The 14,013-nt window shown below is 44.5% G+C and overlaps 3 non-coding genes across 3 annotated transcripts; 1 reads left to right on the top strand and 2 right to left on the bottom strand.

The window, feature by feature from the left end:
* Positions 1-381: 381 nt before the first annotated feature.
* Positions 382-463, bottom strand: trnal-uag (transfer RNA leucine (anticodon UAG)). Its single transcript has one exon. It is a non-coding gene; the product is annotated as a tRNA-Leu (tRNA).
* A 5,584-nt stretch (positions 464-6,047) lies between these two features.
* trnah-gug (transfer RNA histidin (anticodon GUG)) lies at positions 6,048-6,119 on the bottom strand. Its single transcript has one exon. It is a non-coding gene; the product is annotated as a tRNA-His (tRNA).
* Positions 6,120-6,625: 506 nt separating this feature from the next.
* trnam-cau (transfer RNA methionine (anticodon CAU)) lies at positions 6,626-6,697 on the top strand. Its single transcript has one exon. It is a non-coding gene; the product is annotated as a tRNA-Met (tRNA).
* The last annotated feature ends 7,316 nt before the right edge of the window (positions 6,698-14,013 follow it).

The following is a 14,013-nucleotide window of genomic DNA, read 5'->3' as shown; positions in this document are numbered from 1 at the left end:
GGGCAGAACAGAACTGACAGTGTCTCCCATGCAGGACCTGGGTCAGCGCCTGGTGCCAGCTGGGGCACCGCTTTAACTTGGACCCCTAGAAGATCTTCTCCAGGAACTGGTCTTTTTCAATCGAAACAGCGTGAAACGTCAAGTAAAGAAATAGGATTATTTAATTCACAATGAAAAAATTCAATCAAAATTCATCATAAAACAAAATGAACAACTGACTACCTCACCATGACTTCACTATGGTAACCTGGTAGTCAGAGCAGCGATGCTCAGGTCTGTGGACTCAGAAGAGGGTTCTTCTTTTGGTCACAGGTTTGAAGTGGAAGAGAGAGGAAAGGCTGTGAGAAACCTGCCACACCTCTCCAGTGACATGGGACATGATGGCAGTGGTGGGATTTGAACCCACGCCTCCTCAGAGACTGGAGCCTAAATCCAGCGCCTTAGACCACTCGGCCACACTACCTCACTGAGCTGTTCTCTGAGTTGGTCTGCTAAACTCATGTTGAAGAGGAAGTAACATCATGATATAAAACTTATTCTGAAGGGGGACTCCTTCCCTCCACGGTCACAGGAAGTGACAACAGCGCTGCTAGAAGCAGGAAAGAAATGGTAAAAGGACTCAGTTTGTACAGAGCCTTTCTACCTCAGCAGCACTCAAGGAGCTGAACAATGTCCTCTCATTCACACACACTCACACACTGATGCTGAAGGCTGCCATGCAAGGAGTCAACCTACTCATCAGAAGTATTTAGGGGTTCAGTATCTTACTCAAGGACACTTTGACATGGTCACCAGGGGTAGTGAGGATGGAACTGGACACTGGTATCTGCAACGACTCCATCAACTCCTAATCTAGCAGCTCTGCTGGGTCCAACTATTTTACAGAACATTTGACAGACCTGTGGAGCAGTGAGGACACACATGAGTTGATCACATGATCCACTGAAGCGCCATTTTACCTGCCACTGAGGTCACCAACATGAGCTGGAGTTGGGACTCTTGAACTGAACCTGGTATCACAGGGACACCTACTGCTGCAAAATGGAACAGCAACATTGAACCAAGTACAGGATTGGAGGGAGACTGACGGTCTCTGTTTGGGTTTTTGGAAAACAAGGAGGGAGTGGCTTCAAGCTGGATTCTCAGAGACTATTTCCCCAACCTCTACATTGGCATCTACACTGTCATCCAGTCACGTGACTGAAGTCATCCAGTCACGTGACTGAAGTCATCCAGTCACGTGACTGAAGTCATCCAGTCACGTGACTGAAGTCATCCAGTCACGTGACTGAAATCATCCAGTCACGTGACTGAAGTCATCCATTCATGTCAGTGATGTCACTTGGCAGGACTGTCATTGCCGTCTCATTCCAGAAAAGAATCCAGACTCCACCTGTGGCTCCATGATCACTGATGGACCTCTGGTTGGAGGCTGGACGATGATGTTTGGACTGGAAGGAAAACTCCTTGTCCAAATTCCACTGTGTTCAAGTTTAAAGTCCCACAATAAGAAGTAGCTGAATCTGACAGGTGGAGGTTTGGAACTACAAGATGGTGATGTTTCCTTGACTTGATGCTCTGACTGTCAGGGTAGATGACAGCTTCTTCTGCTGCTGCATCTGAGTGGCTATGATTGCAGGTTTTACCTCCCAAGGTTGTTTGGTTCCAGGGGACATTTTAGAATTCCAGTCCCCAACTTTGGCTGTTCTGAAACTCTTCTCCTGAATCACTCCTGAGCTGCAGCAAGAACAAATACCAGTGCCAACCAGATCAACTTAATGGCTGTTTTTGTAGTGATTTGGTTCTAAACAAATGAAACTGACTTGACCTGATTTGGTGCCTCATGAGGAGAAAATTTGGGCACAAATGTTGGACAAGAGTGTTTTTAGAGGGGTGTTTTTTTGTTGTTGTTGCAGTGTTGTAAGTCACTGTAACTGCAGCTAAAAGATTGAACTTTCTCCAAATATCCTCAAGATGGTTTCCAATGACATCAGTTGTCACAAGAGGAAGTCTGCATGTAAACACACTCAGGTGTGCCCAGCTATTCTTATGAGAACATTCGATCAACTTCATTCTATGTGCAGCCTAACCTTAATCTTAATCTTAATCTTAACCAACTGAATCTGAATCTTTATTTGAAACTAAACTCAATCCAGACCTTCACTCTGAAAGAACTCACAAACTGCATTGCGTTGCATCAGGGCCGGTCTTTGGTCCCCATGAGGACGAGGACTCCTGATCAGTGTTGATGATGGAAATGGTCTCCAACACCATAAAACAAGAAATACACACACGTGTAAACACACACAGTGACCCCGCATGTCGATTCAGTCCAACTTAAATTTTCATTCATTACCCAGAACCTCTCAAAAGCCCTGAAGAAAAATTGAATATTTGGAGTTTGAAAGCCATAAATCACATCCATATCATCTCGTCCATCTCAGTCTGACCTCATCTTTGTTTGTTGTTTTTTTAAAGAGGGACAAATTGGTACTTGGTCAAAAAAGCACTCTGGGAAAATGATCCTGCTTTCAGGGAGGTCTTTGGTGAGTTTGCTAACAATGCAGAGAACCATGACGGAACCAAGCACAAGGCTGCTGCCCTCTGCATCACAGCTACACTTTGGAGTCTGTTTGAACTGAATGTGAAGGGCCTGACATCATCACACCAGTACGACAACAAGTGACCCTGAAACAAAGAAAACCTTCACTGATGAGTCCATGGATCTCATTGATCTGTGCCATTTCCTGATCTTCAGGTTCTGTCTTTGATTTCTTTCTTTGATGTCTAAATTCTGTGCTTTGGTGTCTTTCGTCAGTCTTTGAATTTCGGTTAATAATAAAAAAGAAGTCCCAGCATGTTTCTGCAGACCATAGATAGGGATTTTACCAGCTACACCATAGCAACCCTCTTGCTGTCTGCTGCTGTGCCATTGAAAAGTAAGACAGCCTGGAAAAGAGAAAAGGCTCATATTGGTGATGTCATCATAAATATATGAAGGTCTTGTTTCAAAGTAACTTGTTATTTTGTTCTTGGTTGTCATGGTGACTCGTGGTATCGGGGCTCCATTGATGATGGCATTTTGTGGTGGTTGTGCACGTGTGACACTCAAGGTGAACGTACTCACAGTTGATTGGACCAACTCAGATCAGCTGTTCTGAACCTGATACTCATTCCATCTCAGTGTCAACTCAGGAGTGACTGAGGAGAAGAGTTTCAGAACAGCCACAGTTGGGGGACTTCCATCCAGCAGCCATTTTCTATCCCTGTAAGGGAGTGAAGGGATCTGGAGCTGCTGGGTTCAGGTGGATCCAGAACACAAGATGGAGGTCAGTCAGGACCCCAGAAGGAGACCAGCATCTGGAAGGTGGAGATGCTTTAATCTGACACCGTTGTGTCAACAGTTCTGAAATCAGAACAAAAATAAACAGTAGTATTTCCACCTCATACTCCTGCATGTATTCAAGTGAACAGGAACACAGATTCATGCTCAACTTCTCCTGTGTGTTCATTCACAGTCACCAAACAACAACCAGACTGAAGAACTCCTTCATCCCCCGAGCCATTAAACTGTTAAACTCCTCACTGGAGGGGGGGAGGGCCAACAGAAGGACTGTAGGAGAGGGCTGAGCACCATTAGCGTGCCCCAGTAACAACCGGACACTCGTGCAATATAAGAGACTGTACATTGTTGTTATTATTATTATCATTATTATTATTATTATTATTATTGTTGTTGTTTTTATTTATTTATTATTATTATTATCATCATTATTTTATTATTTTTTATTATGAGCATTTATTATTTATGAGCATAATGTTTGTAATGAACAATGTTTGTAATGTTTGTTCATAATGTCTGTTTGCTCATAATAATTATCATGAGCATTTATTATTTTTTTATTACTATTATATAATTCTTGTTACTACTGCTATTATTATTTTATTATAACTATTATATGTTTTAACCTGCACCCCCCACCTCTGATGTTTACTCCACACAGAGATGAGGGGTCAATTCAGAAGAGTGAGCTGGAGTCTGGGCAAGTCTTTTCATTCAGTCCCTGGTTGAAACAATTGTCTCCACCAACTTAAACATGGGTCTGGACCTGCACAGGTTCCAATTCCTGTCTTGGTCCCAAGGGTTTGTTGAACCAGAGAAGCTTCAAGTGGTGACGCTCATTCAACCCTGCATGAAGGTCAACCTCCATCATCTGCTGCTCATTAGCAGGGAATTAGCTCAAATGGTAGAGTGCTAGCTTAGCATGTGAGAGGTAGAGGGATCCATGCCCTCCTTCTCAGAATACTTTAGCTTGTTCTGTTGATCAGAGGAGCTGCTGGGTGATGAATGCTGATGTTTGTCCACTGCTGTGATAAAGTGTCCCCTGTTACTGAGATGTGGATGAACACCTGCTCAGGTCAAAGCTGCAATCAAACCAGGGACTCTGAACCACACAGTGAAGAAGTTTGTCATCAAGATTTATGGCAGCTTTGAAACTTCCCACCATCTCCTGAATGTGGAGCAACTTGTCCTGCCAAAACTGTCCCCTCTTCCATCCTTAATAACACCTGTCCTGACTGGCAATCACGCTGGGCTGCAGCGGTGAAAGCGCTGAATGCAGCCAGGATACACAATGACTCAGGATACACAGGAATCTGTTGACTCAGCTGGAGAAGCAGAGGGTCCACCAAGACCAGCAGACACCTTCATTCTTGATTCTTGATTTCAAGGGCAGCCCCTTGAGATGCACCATCTCATTTTGGAGGGGGTCCTGACAAATAATGACCAACAATACAACAATAATAAAAGTAGATTCTATTTTCAACACAAGGACACACACATCATACACCCAGGTACAGGCCAACAATGGTCCCCAAAGCCCCCCCCCCCCCCCCATCCAGTATTATACAAAGTATGATCAGAGATCCCACTGCAGAATAAGAGTGGGCCTGTGTTCACATACGCATACATTTAAACACCCATCTAAATAAATACTGCTTCCATGCACCATTAAAGTACACAATGCATATTCATACACAAATATCCACATATTTACAGTACAGAGAACAAACAAGAACAAGTAGAGAGTGAATCCTGGAGAGAAAAGGGGAGGTGCATCAGAAACAAGAGCAGATGTTTGAAAATGCTTGATGATTTGAAGATGAGAAAGGAAGTGAGAGACCGAAGTGAGGAGGAAAGGTTGTTCCAATCTGATGGAGCTTTAAATACAACCGGTCAAAGCAGACGTCCGTCCCCACTGATCCTGGATCTGCTCGACGTTCCTGCCTGTTAAAAGGAAGGTTTTCCTCACCACTGTTGCAGGATGTGCTGCTGGTGGAGAATTGTTGGGTGTAGATTCATTGAAGCAGTTTGGTGCTAGACCTGCTCTACTAGTAAAGAGTCATGAGAGAACTTTGTTGTGATTTGGTTCAAACAAATAAAATGACTTGACTTGATTTGGTGCCTCATGAGGAGAAAATTTGGGCACAAAAGTTGGACAAGAGTGTTTGTGGAGGTTGTGGATCAAAGTTCTATTGATATACAACACAGAAAATCAAACAATGTGAAGCAGGCTAATGAACAATAAATCAAATATAAAAATGCTTTATTTTAAGATCTAGAATATCTTGTGAATATCTGGAGCTTCATTCCAGCAGCAGACCTCCTCAGGTGATGACTTCATATTTGACATGTTTACCATTCAATGAGACTCATTGTCAGTCCATTGAAATCTACTGGTGTTCCTGGTGAGTTGATTTAACAACATGAGCTGACAGAATCTACGTTCAGGTAGGAACCACCACATCCAGGGGTCTGGACCTTTGAGCAGGCAGAGCCATCAAAGTAGCAGACTAAGCTAGCAGACATTAGCATTGAGAAGAAACTGATACCTGAGTCTACTTTTGGGTCTGGTCAAGTGATGACACAATAATATGACATCATTGTCAGACTGACACCTGCTCAACACTGACCAAACACTGCCCTATTGCATCGTGGGAAATTTCTGCTTGGCTTGTGTCCACACATAAAGAAATTTATCTCATGCTGTCGTGACCCGGATTCGAACCGGGGTTGCTGCGGCCACAACACAGAGTACTAACCACTATACGATCACGGCTTCTGCAACAGCAGCTTGAGCTTCTATGTCTTTGACTCATTGAGTGTTGCGGCGAAAAGCTGTTGAAAAGCTGATGTGCGACTGCGGCGGACCCTGATGCAGGAGACGGGCCAGGCCCCGTTCAGAAGGTGGTGGATATTATTCTTGGTGTTTTTAGGGCATGTTCCCACCCATCTTCACGTGGGTGACAAAAATGGATTTTTTGTAAAGATTTCGGCGCGAGTTCGGCCTGTCAAATCCTGATCGGGGCCAGTTTGGTTGTGTTGTCTGCAGCGTCTGGCGCGCTCAGCGGGAGCGAGTCCGATCATTATAAAGGTGGGTCAAACAATTTAGGTTGAGACGAAGGACGGCACGGGCAGAGCAGACGCAGGTCTTCATTCCACCCGCAGAGCTGTAGAGCATGGATCATGTCAAGGACTAAATGAGGGGAAAGAGAGCAGGGGAGCAGGGCAGAGACAAAGACTGAGAATGCTCTCCTAAAACAAGGACTGTTCAGTCAATGGTAGAGCAGAGTGGCGCAGAGGAAGCGTGCTGGGCCCATAACCCAGAGGTCGATGGATCGAAACCATCCTCTGCTAAAAGAAGAAAAATAAAATGAACCAGTGTCTTTGCAAATGTGTGTCTGTTAAAAAGAGGTTCACAAGGATTTTGTCTTCCTCCACAATCACCAATGATTGTGAGAGTAAACAACAGTCCACTTTCTGACTGAAGCAAAAGTAGACTTCAAAAGGTTTTTCTGATTCAACATAGCAGCTAAATTTCCATTTCCATTTCCTGAACAGGACAGGTTAAAAAAAAGGGAATGTCATGACTTCCTCTGTATGTTAGAATATGAACGACTAAAAATGTTCATCCCCAGTTTTAAGTTAGAATTAAACTGAAAATACAAAAATCTCCCCTCTTCAGTCCTGTCACTCAGTGTTGTAAACTGTTTCAAACAAATTCTACTGTTCAACAGTTCAAGTGTTTCTAGTGAAGCTGAATGTTCTCCTCTGCTTTCCTCAATTGGGTTTCTTTCATGTCCTCCTGAGATCAAAGACAGAATTCTAGGTACAAATAAATACACTATCAAAGCCCCCTGATGACATCATCATCAATTCTGACTTTGATCTGGAGGCTCTTGCTTTAATCTTGGCTTTGATCTGACTAATGTTTCCTGACAGGTTGCTGTTTGCACTCCAGAGCAACCAGTAGTTGATCCTATCAGACCAGTCTGATGAACGAAGCTTTTCATTATCAGTGGAATCACTGGGAAAAAAAAACTCCTCCTGTCAGATGAAGGCTTCACAGTGTTGAGGAGGGTTTGTTCAGATGATTCTAGAAGAATAAATCAAAACCTCATCACTGAACATGAACATTAATCACTGATGACTGTTTTAACTGAACCTACTGGATACTGTGGTGCCTGATGAGGAGACAACTTGGGTACAAAGTTGCAGAAGAGGGTTTTTGGAGAGGAGATTTAGATGAGATGGTTTCCAAATCAAATCGGTTGTCACAAGGGAAAATCTGCATGGAAACACACACACACACACACACACACACACACACACACACACACACACACACACACACACACAGAGTCCTACTGACTAACCCATGTTTTTCTTCACTTAAACCACCACTGGAGTATTGAAAGAGATTGCATGAGACACCATCAACTTACATTAAAAACCCCTGACTGCCTTTTATCCCCTCCTGGCTGCAGGAAATTAGACAGATCAGCCCCCATAGCGGGGCTGCACGGTGGTGCAGTGGTTAGCACTGTGCCACTGTGTCACAGCGAGAAGGTCCCGGCTCGGGCGTGGGATCTTTCTGTGTGGAGTTTGCATGTTCTCCCTGTTCCTGCGTGGGTTCTCTCCAGGTACTCCGGCTTCCTCCCACGGTCCAAAGACATGCAATTAGGGGACTTGGCTGATTGATACTCTAAATTGACCGTAGGCGTGAGCGTGAATGGTTGTTCGTCTCTCTATGTTGGCCCTGCGATGGACTGGCGACCTGTCCAGGGTGAACCCTGCCTCTCGCCCGCAGATGCTGGGATAGGCTCCAGCCCCCCCCCCCGTGACCCTTACTAGTAAGGAATAAGCAGAAGATGACGATGGATGGCCCATAGAGTGGAGGTGAGACCACAACCATGCTCTACAATCAATATTTACATCAAACCAGCACCATCTCAACAACTTAACCTGACTAAATATATACAGGATTACAGACTACTACACCAACTCAATAATACATCCACATGCATTATCATTCAATGAACCTCGCCTGTGATTGTACCCCCTCCCCCATCTGGGAGCAAAGGTTTGCACCTACAGCTCTTAAGGAGCTTCCTTGGGCCACTCTCCCCTTTTGGCTCCACCCCCTTTAAGGAAACCACCAGGAATAGGTGAGGACTGACCGTGACGACTGAAACTGCCACATTTACATGAGACAAACTTGATCAACACTAAATACCAGGCCTTGCACAGTGATTACCACTGACTGACACTGGGGTCTTCATTTTCCACAGGCAGGATGGCCGGTCCCCATGTGCTTCCCAGGTCCCTCCCTGGAACACATGGCAGAGAAAATGTTTCACTTGTTTCAATAAACCTGACCATTAACATGTGTGTGTGCCTCTAATTTACATAAACTGTTAATACCAAGACAAATGCTACCATCAATTAATCATTGATGTCATGGAACCCTTGGTCTCCATTACATTGGTCAACCAGAGAAGCTTCAACTGGTGACGCTCATTCAACCATGATGAAGGTCAACCTCCATCATCTGCTGTGGTCCTGAACAGGGGAATTAGCTCAAATGGGAGAGCGCTAGCTTAGCATGTGAGAGGTAGAGGGATCGATGCCCTCATTCTCCAGAATACTTTAACTTGTTCTGTTGATCAGAAGAGCTGCTGGGTGATGAATGCTGATGTTTGTCCACTGGTGTAATAAAGTGTCACCCTGTTACTGAGATGTGAATGAACACCTGCTCAGGTCAAAGCTGCAATGTAGTCAAGTCATAACCCTGGAAAGAACCAAATAACAAAAAAAGTTACACTTTACAAGTAGAACAGGTCCAGTTCAACACTCCTTAAAAGAATTTACACCCAACAAATCTTCATAAGCAAGCACATCCTGGCTTAGGCCCAACTTTTCTTGGCGCTCTCCCAGATGCTTGGGAGCGCTAGTTGGGCCTAAGCTAGGAGCTAAGCTAAGTTGGTCTGCACCAGCTAATGAGGGCTGGCTAGCTCTCGCAGCTTTTGGTGCAGAGCCGCTGCAGGTCCAATTCAACATGGCTAAGCCTCACCTCCAACACAACAAAAAAACTACATTTAACACACTTATCAGTTTCACTAAAGGAGGCAGAGGAGGAACAAAACATGTGGCACCCTGAGCAGGAGAGAGGAGAACAAGAGGGAGAAGCCATCGTTAGCTTAGCGTGTTTACAAGGCAGAAAGACTGTTGCTACCAGAATGATGGTCTTTTAAACTTCAGCCAAATAAAGAAATTAGGTATTAATTTTTGGTGGGTAATTAGTCAAAGAAATAAGGAATTAGCAGGGAGGATCACACTTTAGCGAGCACAATGAAGCAAGGCTCTACGTTCAGCAACACAGAAAAAGGAGTTGAGGTCACACGCTTCCTGCAAACAAGGTCAAAAATCCAGAACGGACAAAGGGGAGGACGACAAAGACAAAGACACAAGAAAAAGAGATAATAACCATAAACTCCATAACAACCATAACAAATATAACCATACAGAACATATATAACAAATATAACAAGAAAAGCATCAAAAATATGTCACCTCTGGTCAAATACCCTGATTTGCATTTGTGTCTCTCAGCATTTTCATTTTCATGTTAAAGCCTCCAGAGTGAGGGGAGGGGCAGTTTTCTGTGTTGTCTGCAAACTGAATTACAGGAAACCTGAACTTCCACTGTCAATGTATCCAACTGATGAATAATTGTTTGATTTATACATAGATAACTTGTAGTTATTGCACACACACACACACATACACACACACACACACACACACACACACACACACATTTTGTGAAACAACTCAGGAGTCATCAGGTGGTTTACTCAGAGGGATTCATTCATGATAAATGAGCATGGAGGAGACCCAGTAATCATCAACACAAGCGTCACATGAGCAGGTCACCACCCACTTTTATTGATTGGTTCTTGTAAGAATCACTCCTAACGCCATCAGGAGGTCATTTTTTGTCCTGCCCTGTCTCAACTGTTGGAGCACAACTACAGCCTGAACTCTGCCACTACCTTATCCCTCCCTACCAACGTCATACAGACCCACTATCTGGACTAGCCTGACCCCCCTGACCCTCATCAGTCACTCGTAGTGCCTCACACCGGAGGGAATAGGAGCATCTGTGAGCTCTGACTGTTGGGATGCACATCCATGTGATGAAGAGCTGTTTTAAACAGGGAATCATTTGACCTCTTGACCTGTGTGGGCAGGTAAGGAGGCACGATTCCATCATGAACAATAATATTACAAAACAAATGGGTCTTTAGCTTCTTTCTTAAGGTGTCCACAGCGTCCTCATGTCCAGTGGGAGAGCGTTCCAGAGTCTAGGAGCTGCAACCTGGAAGGTTCACTCTCCTTCACTGAGGCTGAATCCCTGTGGTCAGGGAGGATAAGGGACCCCACAGGTGTCACTAAAGTGCTTTAGACTGCAAAGCACTCAGCTGATCAAGCTGGGATCAACTGCTGTGGTGATCAAGGTATCATCATATAGAACAAACAAAGAAAACAAAGTTGAGGAAAAGCACACAAAGAAAAAACGATGAACATAAACAGAGCATCTTCCACACCAGATGTCACACGGCTCAGTAGACCTCTGGTTTGACCCCGAGCAGGTCCAGTCTCCAGGGTGCCCCCATCATTCTGCTTTTCAGTTGCAGGACATGCAGCAGAATCCCATCGCTCCTCTGCAGAAGAACATATGAGAGCGTCTGCTTGCTCTTCTCTGGCTGGACGTAGGGGAGAGTCTGTTTGCTCTTCTGTGGCTGGACGTAGGGGAGAGTCTGTTTGCTCTTCTCTGGCTGGACGTAGGGGAGAGTCTGTTTGCTCTTCTCTGGCTGGACGTAGGGGAGAGTCTGTTTGCTCTTCTCTGGCTGGACGTAGGGGAGAGTCTGCTTGCTCTTCTGTGGCAGGACGTAGGGGAGAGTTTGCTTGCTCTTCTCTGGCAGGACGTAGGGGAGAGTCTGCTTGCTCTTCTGTGGCAGGACGTAGGGGAGAGTTTGCTTGCTCTTCTGTGGCAGGACGTAGGGGAGAGTCTGCTTGCTCTCCTCTGGCTGGACGTAGGGGAGAGTCTGTTTGCTCTTCTCTGGCTGGACGTAGGGGGGAGTCTGCTTGCTCTTCTCTGGCTGGACGTAGGGGAGAGTCTGCTTGCTCTTCTCTGGCTGGACGTAGGGGAGTGTCTGTTTGCTCTTCAGAAGTTTGCTGGACCTTCGCTTGAAGGCCATGATTTTCCTCTTTCAAACAGCTTTTTAAATCATGAAGATTTCCCAGGATTTCCCACTGAGCACTGCTCCTTTTCTTCTTTTGTGCTGTCACTGCACATAGAAGACTCTGAACTTCACCGTTCAGACTGCCAGTCTTTGTGGGGTCCTGGTCCTTCCTTGATTCAAGGTGGGCCAACTCAGCAGTGAAGGTGTCTGTCTCCTGAGATGCAGTAGAAACTCGTCTCCTCAAACATCCATTTTCTGCCTCTCTCTCCTCACTCTGGGATCTCAGCTGTTCAAGAGTCGTCTTCTTCTCAGTGAGTTCTTCTCTCATTTTGTTCTTCTCTGCCTGGATGGAGTTGAGCTCACACTTGAGGTCACGCTTCTCCTTGTAAACCATCTTCACCTCAAGCTGAAGATTGTGGACTTGTGTGTTCAGGTCTCTGATCTGAGTCTGGTTCTCCTCCCTCACAGATTCAAGGTTGCCCACCATGGCAGACATGTTCTCTACCAGCTGATATGCAATTATCTTCTCTTGTCCAAGACTAGAAACTTGTCCCCACAAATTCTGGTTTTCTGTCCATCTCTTGTCACACAGAGACTGAAGCTGATCAAGTGCACTTTTCGTCTCAGTCAGGTCTTCCTCAAGACATTTCATCTCCACCTGTTCACTCTCCCTCAGAGACTGAACCTGGATCAGCTCTTTTCTGAGCTCATTGTTCTCTCCATCAACCTTCCTCCCCTCACACTGAAGACTGTGGACTGTTGCGTTCAGGTCTTCTATCTGAGTCTGGTTCTTGTCCTGGTCCATTTTGAGGTTGGCCACCACAGCAGTGAGGTTCTGTAGCTCCTGGATTGCTCTTTTATTCTCACGTTCAAGGGTAGAAACTTGTTCCCTCAAATTCTGGTTTTCTGCCTGTGTGTTGTCACTCAGAGACTGAAGCTGCTCAAGGGCAGCTTTCTTCTCAGTCAGGTCCTCCTGCTCTGTCAGCCTTAGAGATGGAGGAGCAGGATCACATTGACCAGGATCATTCAGTGGATAAATACAGCTCCTACTGAGATCCACCAGATCTCTGAATGCTCCAACTATACAATCCAATGGAGTCATAGCCTTCTGTCCTGGGTTGATCTGAAGATCTTGAGCCAGACTAAATCTCCTGGAACTGTCAAGTGTTTAAAGACCAAAACTGCCCCATAAATGTGGAGTCTGGGTTCTTTTCTATAATGTGACGGCAGTGACAGTCCTGCAGAGTGACATCACTGACATGACTGGATGACTTCAGTCACGTGACTGAAGTCATCCAGTCACATGAGTGAAGTCATCCAGTCACATGACTGAAGTCATCCAGTCACATGACTGAAGTCATCCAGTCATGTCAGTGATGTCACTCTGCAGGACTGTCACTGTAAAATAGTTGGACCCAGCAGAGCTGCTAGATTAGGAGTTGATGGAGTCGTTGCAGATACCAGGGTCCAAAGTCCAGCTTGAACCTGGTTTGTGCAGTTCTTTTTTTTTTCAAACATCTCTTTATTATATTTTGGGATAAACAAATACAAGGACATGACAAACAGAATGGGCAAATAACAATAAACAAATGTATAAATTAGGATACAAAGGTAGAAAGGGACACAGGAGAAAAAAAAATGCCGTTTACAATCAATTCAGTTTTCCAATCTAAGCCTCAGTTTGTATCTCATTCTGTTCCAGATAGTTGTAAAAAATATGCCAAATCTTCCAGAATTTTTCCAATTTATTTTTAGTGAAATAACTTATCTTTTCAAGGGCAAAATTAAAGGACATTCCTTTCAACCACTGAGAAATTCCACTGATAGTTTGATCCTTCCAAGAACGGGCAATACACCTTTTAGCTTCAAGAAAACAAATATTCAGGAGGGATCTTAGGCTTTTTGAAGCGACAAAATCATCCGGGTAAATATTTAGAATGCATGTTTTAGGGTTACATGGAACCTCTTTACCAATAATGCGACTGACTAGATCCACAACCTTTCCCCAAAAACAAGAAATTTGGGGGCATTCCCACATACAATGAATCAATGACCCTTTCTGGTGATTGCATTTAATACACGTGTCAGGAATATTAGGGTTAAAGTGGCGTAGCCTAGCTGGAGTAATATACTGCCTGCTTAACCACTTATATTGTAGTAATTTGGAGTGTGTGTTTGCAGTTTGAGTTTGAACAAATGAGCAAGCCTGTGTCCATTCCTCCTGTGTTATATTCTCTGTAAGTCCATCCTCCATGCTTGGAAGATATTGTTAGAAGATTCTTTGCACTTGCTGATGAATAGGTCATATAATATGGTCACTTGTCCCCTACCTTGACAGTGTTTTAAAATTATTTCTTCCAATGAAGAGAAAGGGGGAAGCTCCAAACTACTACCCTGTCTAGACATTATAAAACTTCGTAATTT

The sequence above is a fragment of the Aulostomus chinensis genome, chromosome 1, assembly GCF_037954235.1.
Source record: "Aulostomus chinensis isolate RoL2024-O1b breed Wild chromosome 1, RoL_Achi_v1.0, whole genome shotgun sequence".
In the NCBI taxonomy this organism is placed as follows: Eukaryota; Metazoa; Chordata; class Actinopteri; order Syngnathiformes; family Aulostomidae; genus Aulostomus; species Aulostomus chinensis.
The sequence above is the reverse complement of the archived record's forward strand: the minus strand, read 5'-3'. Positions and strand labels throughout refer to the sequence as shown.